Source organism: Pongo abelii, chromosome 5 (assembly GCF_028885655.2).
Source record: "Pongo abelii isolate AG06213 chromosome 5, NHGRI_mPonAbe1-v2.0_pri, whole genome shotgun sequence".
Lineage (NCBI taxonomy): Eukaryota > Metazoa > Chordata > Mammalia > Primates > Hominidae > Pongo > Pongo abelii.
The window spans coordinates 40,945,618-40,962,649 of NC_071990.2; the positions used below are offsets into that span (position 1 = coordinate 40,945,618).

At 46.1% G+C, this 17,032-nt stretch overlaps 1 long non-coding RNA gene across 1 annotated transcript; it reads right to left on the reverse strand.

Moving 5' to 3' along the window:
- Positions 1 to 12,925: 12,925 nt before the first annotated feature.
- Positions 12,926 to 15,533, reverse strand: LOC134761614 (uncharacterized). The gene is made up of 3 exons (XR_010140523.1): positions 14,986 to 15,533; positions 14,375 to 14,477; positions 12,926 to 13,542 (listed from the first exon to the last, which is right to left on the reverse strand). It is a non-coding gene; the product is annotated as an uncharacterized LOC134761614 (long non-coding RNA).
- Positions 15,534 to 17,032: the final 1,499 nt, after the last annotated feature.

A 17,032-nucleotide genomic window follows, 5' to 3' on the forward strand; every position in this document is an offset into this window, starting at 1 on the left:
ACATTCCATTCCCTGCACATGTCCTGCATGTATGGTGCTCCCACACCCAACTCTTCATGACCACACACATGCATACCTGACTAAATACACTGTGTTCTTTGGGGACATGTGCCAAGTCAGCAGCGTTCAGTGTTTCTCTGACCCTCCCTGGAAGGGAATGGCAGTGCCTTCCAATGCTGTTTTAAGGCTCATTGGTTCCCCTCCAGTCCTCAGACCTCGAGAAATTGCCCATTTGTCTTATTCAAATGCAGGCAAATTGCTGAGATGGGATAAGTCCTTGTTGAAGCTTCTTGGTGATAGGCAGATCAGGAACAGAAGCATGAACTTTAAATCATCTTATCTAAGTTCACAACATTTAATAAACCTGTGGTCAGAAGCTTTTTCACTTGCTGCTGCCAGTTAAAGAAAAGGGCAGTTTTACAGCTAAGCCCTAATATGCTGGCTCATAAAGAAATCACTCCTTGTTCTGACTTATCAGCCTCCATTATCACTGCCTTAAGCAGAAACACACTGTTATGTTCTGCTGCTAACACCATTAGCTCAACGTGCACTAAAAATACCAAAAGCACCAAGGGACTTCCAGTCTCTAGCAAGTTCCTGGGGTGCAAAGTCCCTCCAGATAGGGTGAGATCCGCATGGAAAGAAGTGGGCATCGTGTGGGCAAGGGCAACTGCCTGGACATGCCAAGCACTTCTCTGGAGGGTAGACATTAGCTGCCTCACCTCCAGGCTACAGAGAGGACTCTTGGGCTCAAGCCTGGGCAGGTGCAAGGAGCAAGGCTATTATTCACCCCTCTGGGGCTGAACATGGCTTCATGAGTATTAGGACCGTAAACTTGGGTTTGAAATCTGATTCAGAATATGCTGACCGTGGCCTTAGACAAGTCAATTTTCTAGGCGTCAGTGTCCCAATCTGTGAAATGTGGATGATAAAAAATAGCACCTGTTTTGAGTTATTGAAAGAATTAAATAAAAAATGAGTTTACTCTTAGGGTTTTTGTTCTAAAAAACATTTCAGTGACATGAGTTGGTGCATGACCATGAGATCCCTCCTTTCTTGCTTCAGCAACCAGGAAGTCACCTGTTCTAGAGTCTGTATCTATAAGATGCAGCCTGGATCCCTGAGTCATTAGTTGGAAGAGGGCTTCTCTGGAGAGCCAATAGACCAAGAACAGACTTTAAATGAACCAAAAAGAAACATTTATGTATTAAGCTACTGAAATTTCAGAGTTCATTACTGCAACCTAGCTTAGCTTAACTTGACTGATATACCATGTGTTCCAGACAACACTGTTACTAGTTGGAATAGGGTTATCCAACCCATACTGGACTATGGTGGAGTGAAGAATAAACTATTATAGTGTTAAATTACTGAGATTTTAAGCTTTAGTATCTTATTGTATCAGAACCTCCTAACTTATTAATAAATCAACTGGAAATGATGCACCTTATAACTGAGGATCCCTTACAAATAAGAAAATTGAATAGTGAAAAATAAAAACAGACACAAATATTACCAGTAAGTTTCTGTGTGAGTGCAAGTAACAGCAAGTCAAACTAACAGTGACTAAAACCATGAGGACACTTATAGTTTACTTCACAAGAAGTCAGAGTTAGGCAGTTCAACTATTAGGTCAGCAGGTCCATGATGTTATCAGAGACCCAGACTCTCGCTCCTTCCTCTATGAGTCCTCAGCTTCCTGGTTTTCATCCTTATTGTCTTATGATCAAATGATGCTGCCACAGCTCTAACTATCATATCCTTACATAACCACTTTTTTATCAGGAAGAGAGGTAGGAAAAAAGAGCATTTCTCCTTGAGTGGCTCTGTCTCACCAGAGAAGAAAGCCTTTCTTAGACATCCCCAGGGAACTTCCCCTTAGACATCTTACTGGCCACAACTGATTCATAAACAAAAGAAAAGAGATTTACCATGTCATTGGGATCATTACCATATGAGAAAATCAGGATTCTCTTAGCAAGAAATGAAGGTAACAGCCATTAGATTGGGCAGATTATCAATAGTGTCTGCCCCATATATAAATTTGTCTCATTGCCTAACACCAAGGTATTAAAAAAGGAAAAAAAGTGGTAAGATAATGGTTAGAATACCATTGTCTCCCTCTGGCAAATCCATATTCTTCCTTTTCTTCAAGTCCCTTTTTTCCAGTTAATTGAGGCTCAGAGAGAAGGACTTGTCCAAGGTCTCCCTCCTGCTGATTGATAACAGAGCTCAATCTTCAAGCCAGATTACTTCACTCTTGGACAAAGGTTGGGTCCATGCTAATATTTCTCACTGTGAGTTTCAGAGAACATTTTTCATGATGTGCTCGGTAAACCAAAAAGGGTTGAGCAATCAAGTAACTTTTTAAAAATGCTACCTACTTGATGTCTATCTTGGTGATTCATTATGCCCACTAGTATATTAAAATCTCTGAGAAGTCCTGCAGCAAAGGACACATCTTATAACATTTAACCTTGTAGTTCCCAAAATGTATTTGAGCATGGAATTGTCACTTCACAGCACCTGTTAACATCTCATGGGACTAGTGTTTTGGAGAACACCCTTTGGAAATGCTGTCCTAAATAAGGCAGCTTCCAGCCACCCCACCCCATAGCGCAACCACTGTGCTGAACAAATCCATCTGTGGAGACAGGGGTAATTAGTTCAGCATATGCTGCTGTGCTTCTACTGCATTATGGTTCACGTTCCACTCAGGTGGTGGATTTTTTCCCTAGTTAATGAAGAGGTTTATTTTTGTGTGTTCATTTAGGGATTGTAATCACTTTCAAGAAAGAACAAGAGTGCATCGCTGGAAAGAATGAGCATAGCGTTGGGAGGTTATGGAGAAATCCACTTAGATGTATCTCTGGCCCAGAGAATGCTGGCAATGGCAGTATGCAGAGCTTTACCATGCCCATCGAGCACACAGCACCTCTGCAGACATCATCCCATCACTCTAAAAGCATTTGGGCAGGACCTTGACTACCTCATTCCATGTGGCCAAGATTCTCCCAACCACTGCCTGTGCAACCTTGGAAGATTCCCTTCTCTTGGGTCTACGTTTCCTTGTCATCTATTGATAAGGACATTGATATACTTTGGATACTTGTCCCCTCCAAATTTCTGTTGAAATGTGATCCCTAAAGTTAAGAGGTGGGGCTTAGTTGGAGGTGTTTGAGTCATGGGGACAGATTCTCCATGAATGACTTGATGCCCTCCCCACAGTAATGAGTGAGTTCTACTAGTTCATGGGAGAGCTGGTTATTTAAAAGAGCCTGGCACCTCCACCCCTCTCTCTTGCTCCGTCTCTTGCGATGTGACATGCTGGCTCCCCTTCTCCTTCCATTATGATTGGAAGCTCCCTGAAACCCACACCAGAAGCAGATGCCAGTGCCATGCTTCTTGTACAGCCTGCAGAACTATGAGCCAAATGAATCTCTTTTTCTTTACAAATTACCCAGCCTCAAGTATTCCTTTATAGCAGTGCAAAATCACCTGATATAGGCACTGAGACTTGGAATGCTTAAAGGTCCTGGCTCGGGGTCTAAGTCTTGGATCATGGACTTCTTTCCCTCCCACAAGGCTGCCTCCTCAGGAAGAGTAGGAGGCATGAAGCGCCTGATATTCCATGATCACTTAGGTTTTATTTTTTTTAACAGGCAGGGTCTCGTTCTGTCACCCATACTATAATGAATTGGCACAATTATAGCTCACTGCAGCCTTGAATTCTTGGGTTCAAGCAATCCTCATGCCTCAGCCTCCGTAGTAGCTAGGACTACAGGCATGTACCACCATGCCTGGCTAATTTTTAAATTTTTTTGTAGAGACAAAATCTCACTATGTTGCCCAGGCTGATCTCAAACTCCTGGCCTCAAGCAATTCTCCTGCCTCAGCCTCTCAAAGTGCTGGGAGTATAGGTGTGAGCCACTGCACTTGGCCAAAATTTTTAAACCTATTTTTGAAGTAATCACACCGAGAAGTGCACACATCAGAAGTATTCATCTCAGTGAAAGTTTACAAACTGAACACATCAGAGTAACCAGCACTTCTTAAGATAAGAACATACCTTACCAGCACCTTAGAAGCCCCCTTGGCCGGGCACAGTGGCTCACGCCTGTAATCCCAGCACTTTGGGAGGCCGAGGTGGGCAGATCACAGGGTCAGACTGAGATCATCCTGGCCAACATGGTGAAACCCCGTCTCTACTAAAAATAGAAAAATTAGCTGGTTGTGGTGGCGCATGCCTGTAATCCCAGCTACTTGGCAGGAGAACCGCTTGAACCCGGGAGGCAGAGGTTGCAGTGAGCCAAGATCGCGCCACTGCACTCCAGCCTGGTGATAGAGCAGGACTTCGTCTAAAAAAAAAAAAAAAAAAAAAAACCCTTGTGCCGCCGCCTTCCAGTTACTACGCTCCGCGGAGAGCCAGCATCTGCCGTCTAATGCCATAGATTCATTTTGTCTGTTACTGAATTTATATAAATGGAATCAAACAATGTATACATATTCTTCATGTCTGGCTTCTTTTGCTCGAGTATGTTTATGTGATTCTTTCATGTTGTTGAGTGTAATTGCAGGTCATTAATTCTCACTGCTGTGTAGTATTCTTTTGTGTGAATATGCCACTTTTGATTTTTCTATTCTACTCTTGACAGACACGTTTATTCAGGTAGTTTCCAGTTTGGTGCTATTAAATATAGCACTTCTATGAATATTCTAGCACCTGTCTTTCAGAGAATCATGCGGACACACTTCTATTGGTGTATTATACCTAGGAGTAGAAATATTGGACCATAGGATATACTTTGGTAATATTTCCAAACAGTTGTCCAAAGTGGCTTTATCAATGTATTATCACAGTGGCTGCATAGAAGAGTTCAGTTGTTCCACATCTTCCTCAGCACCCATCATTTTTCATCTCCTTTACTTTGGTCTTCCTGGTGAGTGTGTAGTGGTATCCCACTGTGGTTTTAACAGACATTTTCCTTCAAGCTAATGATGTGAGCACCTTTTCATATGTATTGGCCATGTGGCTATTCATTTTCAAGTAGCGTACAAGGCTTTTCTTCATTTTTCTCTTGAATTGTCTTTTTCTTATTAATACACTGTAATATAAATACAGGGGCCTGGTAACCTCCTACCCACCCACCCTGACACACCGCACTCTGTTTGACTAACAGAAACAAGAGAGTATGAAATCAAGTCCTAGGTGAGCAAAGAATGCTCCCTAGATGTGGGGTGCTTCCAGCAGGAGCTGAAGTAGACTCCTCAGCTCCAAACATCCCTCCTCTTCTCAGGGCCAGACTGACAGATGAGACATAGTGAGATGTCGTTTTCACACAGTGAGTAACTGCTAAGTCTACACTATGTTCTGAGCACTGCTCTGGGGGTTGGAAATTCTGCAGTGGACAAGACAAGACAGACCAGTCCTTGGAAACTCAGATGGTCAATTAAGCACGAGAATAGCACCCCATCCTTTCGCCTCTGCAGCTGGGCTGAACTTCCTCACCCAAGACTCTCGGAGTGATGAGTTCCCTGGCTAGTAACAGCAATCATAATAAGCTACTGAGACTTAACTGAGCACTTCCTATGTCTCAGGTGTTATGCTAAGTATTTCCATGTGTTAAGCCCATGGCTCTCAAATTTTAATGCACATCAGCATTGTCTAGGGGGTATATTAAACACAGACTGCTGCTGGGCCCTGCCAGTTTCTGACTCAGGGGGCCTGGGAATTTTCCTTTCTAACAGACTCCCAGATAATGCTAATGGTGCAACCATTTAAGTCACTATGTCAGAGCAACCCTATGGGGTAGGGACTATTATAATCTCCATTGCCCTGTTATGCCACTGAGACACAAACAAGCTAAGCAATATCTATGCCTCTGGCCACACTGCTAATAATCGGTGGAACTGGTATTAGAACCAAAGCAGCATGACTTCACAGAGCACACACTTGTCTATTAACTACACCACGCTATGCCCCAAGTAGCTTGCTTTTAAAGGCTCTCATAAACAGTCCAGCTTAACTGCTAAAATAAGAGCCAGGTGTAGCCTATAGCCTCTATTCCTATTAGATAAATCTGTCCTTCTCTGAGCACTCGTGGATGAGCTATATATCTGTTCTCATCCTGCAGAGAGGTGCCAGCTCCTGTGACAGGTGGATAAGCAGTGGAGGACAGGGACATATGTTAGGGTTTGCAGCTTAAAAATCTATATTTGAATCCCACCTCCAGGCCTTACTTACTACCTTTGAAACCTTGGAAAGTCCTTAAGGTAACTGAGCTTCATTTTCTTCATTATTGTTACAAGAAAAATATATAAAGTAATTTAAAACCCCAACTGATGATAGCTGTTTTGTCCTACCAGCTGGAAGGGCATAATTCCCCTTCAGGCAAATGGCTCTTTGTTTAACAGAATCTCCTGATGTAGCACAGCGAGTATGAATGGGGAGGCCCTGAAAGCTCAGACTACATCAAGTCAGAGGCAGGAGGTTTTAGGGGAAACTGGGGGAGGGAAGCAAAGGGCAGGAACAGGAGACAAGGGCCGGGGCCAGGGATCTGGGAGAGGCAAAGAGAAGTAATTCAAAGGCACACTGGGAAGATGGGATGTTCCATGGGGGTGGTGGACAAGGAGACCAGACAGAGGCACTTAAGAAAACTGGTATTTAAAATCCAATTCTAAGTAATTTGCTTTCTTATGGTATGATGTCACCACCCCTTCCTCCCCCATTACCTCCAAATTCTGCTACTACACGGTCGTGTGTTTCTGTATTTAGCAAATAAGCGAATAAATGGGGTTAAACATAAAGACAATATGCCCACCATGAGGAATGCAAATAGACCTCCATGTGGATGACCCACCATGGCAGCAAGAAAGCACACAACTTAAAAGAAAAAAATAGTTTTTGTGCCTCAGACTGCAGAGTCCCTGAGAGGAGGATCCAAGCCAAAGACCCCTTTCTGCCCTGAACCTGAACTAGTAAGTTGGCGCGAAGGAGGATGGCGATTCCTGCCTTATGAGCAGGGTGGACATTGAGCCCCGGCCCATGCCCCTGTGCTGGAAACACAGGTGTGCTGGCTAAGTAGGTAGTCATGGAGGTTTCTAATATATGTTATTCCATGGAGTCCACAAAGTAGATCTGGGAAGTTTCTCTTGATGGATGTAATCAGCTAAGAAATAAATAATCCACCTAATAAATGAAGAAAGAATAATAAAATCAAAATAGCACCATCTGGCAACCCCTGTGAATTAACGAATTCAGGCATTGCTCCTTGAGCTGCTAACATTACAAAAAGTGAAACAATCACACTTTTGTGCCTTTTGACCTAAGAATACACCATTACCTATGAGAGAGTGAGTAGTTTTGCCAAGAGAGAATCAGGGGGAGAGAGGAATGAGAGGGGAAGGGAGGGAGAGAGAAAGAGAAAGAAAAACAGAAAGGGCAGAGGGAGGGAGAAAGAGAGAGAGAGAGAAAGCTGAATCTACTCAAGCCTGTAGGTCCAGCTGCAATCTACAGGAAATACAGAAGACAGACGAGCATGTTAAAGGACGCCAAAGGAATGCAACCAGCAAAGACCGAAAAATGGAAAACTATGGCACAAACAGCCCAATTTCATCCATAAGTTGTAAGGGGAAAAAAAATGATGGGAGGAACTATAGATTAATAAACACTTAAAGACATATCAACCACTCAAAATGTGTGGACCTTATTCAAATTCTGACTTAAACAAATAAATGATTTTTAAAAAAATGTCATGGAGGCTCTTCTTCTGCCTCAAAGTAGAACATTATCTAACCCACGTTGGATTAGGTTTAGGTCCAGGGAGCGGTAGAAAAAATTCTTCCTCAACTCTTGGGGCTATGTTCATTCCTAGTCCTCGTGCTTGTGATGAATAAACACCTTGGTTGTAGGAGTTGGCTCTGTTGTCTGATGAAGGTTTTATACACTTTCCCACCCATCCCTTCACTGGGCCTTCTCAGGCAACCAGATGGATTGAGGAAGAGAGAGTTGGGAAGGGAAAAGAATATGTCTTTAGGGGAAGAAGCTTATTTTAGGGGTGAGGAGAAAAGGATAACTTCCTAGAATGGTGGGGCTAAACTGAAATGCCTGACACCACCTCCTGCTCCCATGTCAGCAGGGAAATGTAGAAATCATTGAGACCTAAACTGTGGCAGCCACCTTGTCAGGAGCTGAGAGAGGCACTGATAGCCACAGGTGACCCACAGGATGTCAGTCAGGCTAATGAAGGTATCAAGTGCTCCTTAGCACCAGAACACAAGGCTGCTGGGTCAGAAGGAGCAGAATCGAAGTCATGTTGCCAGGAGAAATATTTTTTGTTCTTATGAGGCTGGACTTTGCTCTCCTGGGAGAAAACCACTAACGTTTCCTTAGTGGGGTATGTGTGTATTTTTGATAGCTAGTGAGGAAATCAGCCATAGCACTCACTGGTGGGACTAACCTGGAATCCCAGAAGAAAAAGAGGTGGAGGGGGAGGTAGCTGAATCTGCTGAAGCCTATAGACCCAGATTCTAATTTGTAGAAATACAGAAGACAGAGAAATATGTTAAAGACTACCATACTATAAGGATGCAAGCAACAAAAAGCCAAGCACTGGAAAACTGCAAAGAACAGGAATTCAATTCATCGATAAGTCACAAGGGGGAAAAAAAGGGTGGGAAGACATAGATTTTTTTTTTTAATTAGCCAGGCCTGGTGGCATACCCCTGTAGTCCCAGCTACTGGGGAGGCTGAGGTGGGAGGATTTCTTGTGCCCAAGAGGTCAAGGTTGTAGTGAGCCATGATCATACCACTACACTCCAGCTTGGGTAACAGAGTGAGATCACCATCTCTAAAAAGTAAATAAAATTAAATTTAAAAAAAAGACTTAGAAGACATGTCACCCTCTCTCACTGAACCAGACAGCACCCTCCCTGCTCTCAACTGGCATAGCTTGAGCACAGGAGATGTTCTGAGGACAAAGCTAAGTTAGCTAGACAGAAGAGTAGACTGAGGCTGGGGATGGGATATCCTCTTCCTTCTGGAAGAAGGGAGACAGCTCTCCATGGAGGAGGTGGGAAAATGACCTGGGGGCTTAAAAGAGGCGGCCACTGCAGGAGGAGGTCAGGAAACTCGAGAGAGGCCTCTGGGGAGATGTAGCAACCATGTGAAGATACTCCTTTTAAAGATGTAATTTGAAAAGAGCTTCTGCCCCTTGAACAGAGACAGCAGTTACTGAGTTGATGAATGAACAGCCTCTTTTCTTCCCACCCTCCCTGCTCTGACCCTTTAGGGAAAGACTTGTATCAACAGGAACCTAGTCAGGTTCTGCCATCATGGGAAGTGAGTACTAAAACGTGCCACAGGCCCAAGGTCTGCACAGATCCCATTTGGGAGCAGGTGCTTAAAGATGTGGCTACTGCTCCCACAGTGTCCTATCTACACCTTCGTAGTACTGCAGAGTGGACCTGATGAGGAATCTGGGGAGGAGGAGGACACTCCGGACAAGGATGCAAATCCCTCCCTATCATGTCGCCAAGCAGAGCAGTACCAAATTGAGCATGGAGGTCCCTACGGCTGACCAAATGGGGTCACCACTGATTAATGGCAGCCCCAGAAAGACCTAGAGGAGGGAAGGCAGGAGCTGAAATACACCCCCATGCTTGAAAGCTGGGAAAACTGAAGGCCATAATCTCTCCCCTAGAGATTATTAAGAAATAGTTCTGAGTGTCTTAGTCCATTTTGTGTCATTGTAACAGAATACCACAAATTAGGTAATTTATAAAGAACAGATTTATTTCTTACAGTTCTGGAGGCTGGGAAGTCCAAGGCTAAAGGACCTGTATCTGGTGAAGGCATTCTTGCTGTGTCATCCTATAGTGGAAGGTGGAAAGGCGAGAGAGCAAGAGGGGGGCAAACCCACTTTTATGATGAGCCTACTCTCATGATAATGGCATTAATCCACTCATGAGAATTGGATGGCCTGATCACCTTTTGTTAGACCCTGCCTCCCAACACTGTTGTATTGGGAATTAAGTTTTCAACACATGAACTTTGGAAGACACATTCAAACCATAGCACTGAATAACAGAAAATGAAAGGATGCTGATTCTCCCAGATTAAACTAGTAACATGGTGATAAACTCTCAAAGCCCCTCAATAGTGCTACAAGCATGGTCTTGCATGTAGTCTCTTGTGGAGGTACAAAGGTGCTCCTTCCCCCAGTTGGACCCAGCCTGGATCCAAGGAACCCCACTTTTACTTTCAGCTTATGCCTCTGTGCAGTTCAAAAGGCATACAACTGTATGTAGCCCTCTGGGTAAAGGTAATACGTATCTCCCATGGAGGAAGGTGGGGGTTAGAGAAAGGGCCCATGTACCTAAGGGGGTTTTGGAACAGGGCAGAAAACGAATCCCACAGGCTCTGGCCAATGGTCCTCCCTGTGTGTCCTCTGCTTTCAGGGGCTTCCTGGTGTTCCTGTATTTCTTTTCTGAAGTTCAGTGATCTGGGATTTGTTTGAGCAGAAATGGAGACAATGAAGCCAAGCAACAGGTACAGGCATGTTTACTTGGGAAGTAAAGGGAATAAACTGGTACCGGGAATCTGGCAGGCTCTGATGGGTCTTCCACTTAAAGCCATTTATCTGGATTTCTGTCCAGCCTCTCCTGCTGCCCTTCCCGCTACTCCCACTCCTCCTGGGAATCTGCGCTTTGCAAATAAACCCAACTCTGACTGGGGTGGAAGCAGGCAAGTGACAGCGAACCAGTGAAAATGGAAAGAGGCTTCCCGTCTGTCTCCTGGGGCCCTGTGGCTGGAGAAACTGAGGGTGGGGAGATTGGATCACTTCCGCCATGAGGGCTTCAGCTGCATCCTGTTCTCACAGCCCCCTCCCTCCATCCTGCCCCCTCCAATTTATCTCTGAAGCTATGTGCATGTCATCTCTAATGGCTAACATTTATTGAGCACCTGCTATGTGTGTTCTGGGCACCAGGCCAAATGCTTTACACACTCTAGCAGACCGGGCTCTGAGCTGCAAGCAACAGAAACCAACTCTGGCTGATTTAAACCTAAAAATAATTTACTAAAAACATCTTTGGTTGCTCATAGAATCTCTAAAGGGCCTAAATACCAGGTTTGGGACTACACACTCAAGAATAACACCCAAAGTGATGCTGCTGCAAAAATGGTCCGCATTTGAACACCACTGCTGCTGGGCTGGCCCTAGGCTTGGAGCTTGCCAGCTGGATGCTGGCCACCAAATTAGCAGCACAGCCACTGCTGTCCTGGGAACTCTTAAAGTGGTTGCAGCAGCCAGAGATAATTCTTTAGGATCCCCCTGAGTCCTGGGCAGGTGCATCCGAATGGCAGAGCCAAGTCTTCCATAGTAGAAGGTAGGCTCTGCCACCCACTCTGGTCCCAACATAGGGAGAAATCTCCAGACACAGCGAGAGTGAGGTTGGCCACAAAGACAGACACCTGTCCACTTCACATGCTTGTTCTTGTTTCTCTCATTTAAATCCTGACGGTGGATATGTCATCCTCACTCATCAGAACAGCTACATGAGGGTCAGAAATATTAGCCAAGGATACACAGCTAGTCAGCGGCAGAAAGCTCAGGAGGACTGAGGGCTAACTGACTCCAGAGAGACCATCTCCTAACCCTAACTCCCTTAAGCCTCCTGTCTGCAGCACTGCCAGACAGAAAGGAGCAGTCTGCAGGAGAAAAATAAAGCAAGACAGAGAACGAGAGACAGAACATGTGTGTGTGTGTGTGTGTCTGTGAATGTGTGCATGTATGTGTGTGTGAATTGTATGTGTGTGTCTACATGAGTCTGTGCATGTATGGCTTCCCTGCATTCCCCTGTTTACATTGGCAACCCATGCCCCTGAGTAAGTGTATAAGTGTATGTGAATTGTATATGTGTTTGCATATGTCAGTATGAGTGTGTGTGTGTAAATTGTGTGTGTGTGTTTGGGGGGAGGGGTGGGTTCAGGACCTCCCCCTGACCCTGCCCGTTTAGGATATCAGGAGCTGACTATAACAGCCATGCCCTATCTACCCATTCCAGGGATAAGAGCACGTCTGTACCTAAAGGGGCTCCGTAACTCCAGACTTTATGAAGTTGACCAAAAGGATCTATAAAGAGAACTGAATGCAGGGTTGGCATTCTAAATCCTTAATACCCTAGTTGCTACTAGCTCTGACCACAACCACACAGCTCCACTCCACATGCAGCTCTGATGCCCATTCTCTCATCAGCAGCCCTGACCGTGTGCAGTATGGGCTGGATATATAGAAACCACACAAACTCGGAGGGAAACATGGGGTCTTTGAAATCAGTCCCATTGGACTGTGAGTTTCATGTCTCTCTTGTTCATCCAAAGGCCCAGGGCTGCCCCATGCTGGCACGTGGCAGGTGCTCAGTTGAATGAATAAATGAGTGGGCAAGTCAGTGAATGAAGGAATTAATAGGCCTTCTCACTGACAAAGTCACAGTGCCCTGGACCAGCGTCACCAGGTGGGTCACCTCCATGATCCTGGTCTGCCTTGACCCCTCTGTTTTCCAGTCCCCACACGATCCAACAGAGGCTTTGTTCATCTCTTGCTTCCTCTAGCTTTTTCCCATGTCCTGGTATTTGCTTATTCATTTGCTTAAAGCACTCTTCCAGAGTATGAAAACTGTCCCCATTGGTTTCTACAGGAAGGCTTTGATTCCCTCCAACATGTTCTGGAAATGGTGGACGAGTAGTAGAGCAACTCACCACACCTCAAGGAAGATTCCCTGGATGTGCAGCCAGGGAGCAGGCACAGGAGACAGAAAGAGACTGGATCTGTGGATAGCACAGTGCAGCCCCCCAAAGCCTGGACTCAGGGGGCTGGAGAGCCCACACGACAAGAGGACTGGGCCGTAACTAAGCTGCCATTTTCCTGACTGCACAGTATTTGCGCACACAGCAGTCAAGATACCTAGAAGATTAATATTATGTTTGATGCTCAGATGACCTGCTGCAGACCCAGGATCTCAACTCAAGACCTGGAGGAGAATCCAGTCCTTCAATGAAAGAAGTTACTTGCTTATTGCATGCCATAATGAGGCAGAGTCCTTGCTCTCTGTTGCCCAGGCATCTCAACCCAGGGCTCTGAGGCTTGGGTTTGTGCATCTGGCCCCCTGCACATCTGGAGTGTTGGAATTCAGAGACTGCAGCGGCAGCTTCTGTGGGCCCTGCCTGGAGGAAGCCTCAAGAGGGAAGCACTGTTACAACCTCAGAGCCTGCGTGTCTGAGCTCAGTGCAGTTCGAAGGCACCAGCACATGCTGGTTTCATCTCCCCTCTGCCTGGTCCCTCTCTGGTTATTCTTTCTCTTCTCTCTGCCAGCCCAAGCCTCCTCTGGCAGGAGGGAGGGAGAACTGTGTTGCAGGCAGGGAACTGAAAGGGAGAGGATGTCCCAGAGGAGCTGACAGCTCATGACTGTCACCACAGCAGGGAAGGTTGCCTTCTCCTGGCCAGTTTTGTTTTCTCCTCTTCCAGCCCTCATGCCTGTTTGCTGGGGGGAAAATGTCAGTGTCAAGACTCAGGCATGTCATCTCCCTTGCTGCCAGCAGGCCTCCCGGTTCCTATCAAAGGGCTGCTGGAGGGGAAAGGCCACCTCAGCTGAGGCGTGCCTAGGTGAGGGATCCCTATGAAGAGCCAGTGACATCCTCCTGGCCTGGCTTCAAGTCCTCAGGGAGCCACAGCACAGCTCCCTCTCCTCCCATGGATGCTGGCTTCCCTGCATTGCCCTGTTTACATTTGCAACCCATGCCCCTGAGCTCCAGGCCCTCCCAGAGGTTACAGGACTCGGCAATAAAAGTGGTGACAAAAGAAGAATTAAAGCAGGCTGAGGGGAGCCGGAGCTAGAGAAAGCGCCGCTTTACCCAGGGCGGTCAGGGAAGTCTCTCTGTGGAAGTGACACTTGAGCCTGGAGACCTGCAGGAGGGGAAGGGTGAGCTGGGCGGACATCTGGGAAAGCTCACTCCACAGGGAACAGCGTGTATCACCCCTGCAGGGAGGGGTCCAGCTGGTTGGAAGACAGCAAGGAGGCTGTGTGGAGTGGCGGGGACAGGGGAGAGGCTGAGGAAATGAGATCAGAGCAGGGCTGAGCAGGTCAGTTGCAGCTTCCAATAAAACCCTTTTAGGCATTTAAGTATCATTAAATTCTCACTCAGACACTCTGAGATAAGTATAATTATTATCCCCATTTTCCAGATGAGGAAACTGAGGAGGCAAGAGGTTACATAATTTCCCACAGATCACAGAGCCAGGATTCAAGCAGTTCTTGCCTGTGGTCTGCACACCAAGCTGCTTTGCTACATCACCCGTAATAGTAACTCATCCACCTGAGAGTTGGGCAGACACGAATCCCAGTGCTGGACAGCAGCGCAGGATTTCTATGGCCCTGGCAGGTGAATCCTCTTCCATGTGCTTCTGTCTCCTCACACCCTGCACCTCACAGGGTCATAGTGAAGCAGGAAGCAGAGATGAGCAGATATGGCTTCATGCGGTCTGGGGGTCATCCTTCCCTTCCCCACCCCGTTTCAGGCAGATGGGGGCATATTCCAGAAACCAGGGGTAAGGAAGGTCAGTCTGAAATCTGAGGGGGAGTGGGCAGCTCAGCTACAGAAACCACAGGGCATGAAGGTGAGGGTTCTAGTGGAGGGCGTAACTTCCCAGGGTGCCAAGGGGGTGGGTTCCAGAAGGCCTTAGGCCTGGTTCTTCATGGGAAAGGCTTAGCTCTGAAAGGCAGAACACCCACAGATAAGAGGAAGGAAGAGTGGGTCAAGTAAAGGATTTTCAAATGAAAGGAGACTTGAAGCAGTGGAGAGAATGGGAGGGAGATGGGGAGTGTTAGAGACAGTGATAGCAGGTGGGTGCGCTCAGGGCCAGTGTTTGAAATAACCAGGCGTGGCCCTTGGTTGGCTGTCCATGCCCCAGGTGCAACTACACTCACTGTTTGCAGAGCTTGGCCCTGTGTGTCATTATTTGCAGAGCTTGGAGCTGTTTGCAAAGCTTGTCATTGCCTGTGTCACCATTTGTAGACCGTGGCACTGTTTGTCATTCTGTGGAGTTTAGTTTTATTTGCAGAGCTTGGTATTATTGGGAGAGGCTAGTACTGTTTGTGTCACTGTTTGCAGTACTTGTCGCTGTGTCTGTTGGTGTTATGATGTCGACAGAGCCCATTCCTCCCTATTTCTCTGTTTGCTGAGCCTGCCAGTGCTGATGTTACTGTCTCTATGGATGTTTGGGGTCTGTCACTGTCAGAGGTATGGTCTGCAGTGCCCTTCACTGCCTGGGTCCCTGTGTGCAGATCCTGTCATGGCTGGAGTTACGGTGTCTGTGCTGTCAGTGTCACGAATGCAGAGGCAGTCTCTCTGTGCAACTCTGTGCTGAGGCTTTTCTCACTGTTAGTGTCACTGTCCGCGTCATGATTTGCAGAACCCATTGCTGCCTGTGCCTCTGTTGGCAGGGTCTCTCACTGTCTATGACACAATAGTGAAGCATGATATCACAGGAGAATATTCTTCACAACCATATCTGAAGCCTATCTCTGATCCCCAGCAGTCACTGCGCCCCCCACCTGGGACACACACACCACCTTGCCCCATGCTCACATGCCCTCTGACCTTTTTTGAATACTGGCCTCTGGGGTCTCGTAAGACCAAACACCCTGCCTCTGCTCCCTGCCACACTTAATGGGCCTCACACCCTGCTTCCTGGAGCTTGATTTCACTGCAGAGTCCAGGCCTCGTGGATGGCTCTAGACCAAGAGCACAAGCAGATTTACAAAAGAATCAGTGTTGGCAGGAAGGGGAAAAAACGCCATAGAAAGAGAGGAGCCATCCAGAAAGATGAAAGGGTTTTGCTTCTTCATCTGACGGGTCTTGAAGGCTGTCTTCGGGAGGGAGATGGCTCCTTACGGCAGAGGGTGCAATTAATTAAGGGTGAGGTGCAGTGAGCTCAGGCAGCTGGCGCAAGTGATAAAGTGGCATTGTGCAGCGACTCCCCGGTGGTGACAGAGATAAGGGCCCTACCACAGGCACGAGGCTTGCTGGTCGCAGTGTGGGGAAGGGGCAGGGGTGCTTCTGGAGGGAAGGGCAGGAACTGGCCAAAACACATTTACGGGTGAAGCTCTGCCTCCTTCAGACCAGAGCACCCAGAAGTTTAATCCCCTGGTGGGAAAGCCGAAAATACCCATTATGCCATTGCTCATTTCTTGTAGAGAGAAATATAGAAAATGAGAGCATGTGTTGAAGAAAAAAAATCAAAAGGAATGGTTAAAAGAAAGTTTTAAATAACATTTTTAAAAGCATAAGAAACCCATAGACTATTTTAAAAAAATAAAGAAAATCCTCATTGAAAGCCAGGAAAAAATGTGTGCTGAGGATCAAAAAGACTGGTTTCTGGAAAGGAAAAAAAAAAAACCCTCTGCATGGCTAACTAGCAGAGAAAAAGAAGTCATGTAAAGATGTAAAGGGAAAGGCATCCTGTAAGTGTATATAATCTATATTATATATTTATATTTTATTATTAATTATTTATTACAAGAAAAGAGTGCATGGCAGGTCAGATGTACATTTGAAGTCAAACATCCAGGAAAAGCATCTGAGAATCCCCTTGTGAGGAACTCCAAAGCCAGTAATAACAGTTCCTTTAAATAACTTCAAAGTCAGGGAACCAGGTGAAGAATAAGTGGGAGCCCTCAGTGATCACAGTGCAAAAGGTGCACAAAGAATGAAAAGAGGCTGGTGGACAGGCTCAACCAAATCTGTGCCAGGAAAGATGGCCCTGAAATCTCCACTCCCAAAATGCCTTTTGATGGTGAGAGTTGAATGTACAAGATCAAATATTAATGACAACAGTAACTCCTTACATGTACATATTGATTTATGGTTTGCTTTTTTGTTGTTATTGTTTTTACTCACATTATCTCATTTAATCTCATCATAACATAGTCTCTAAGATGGGTAGGAAAGGAATTTTTGTAGCCCCATTTCATA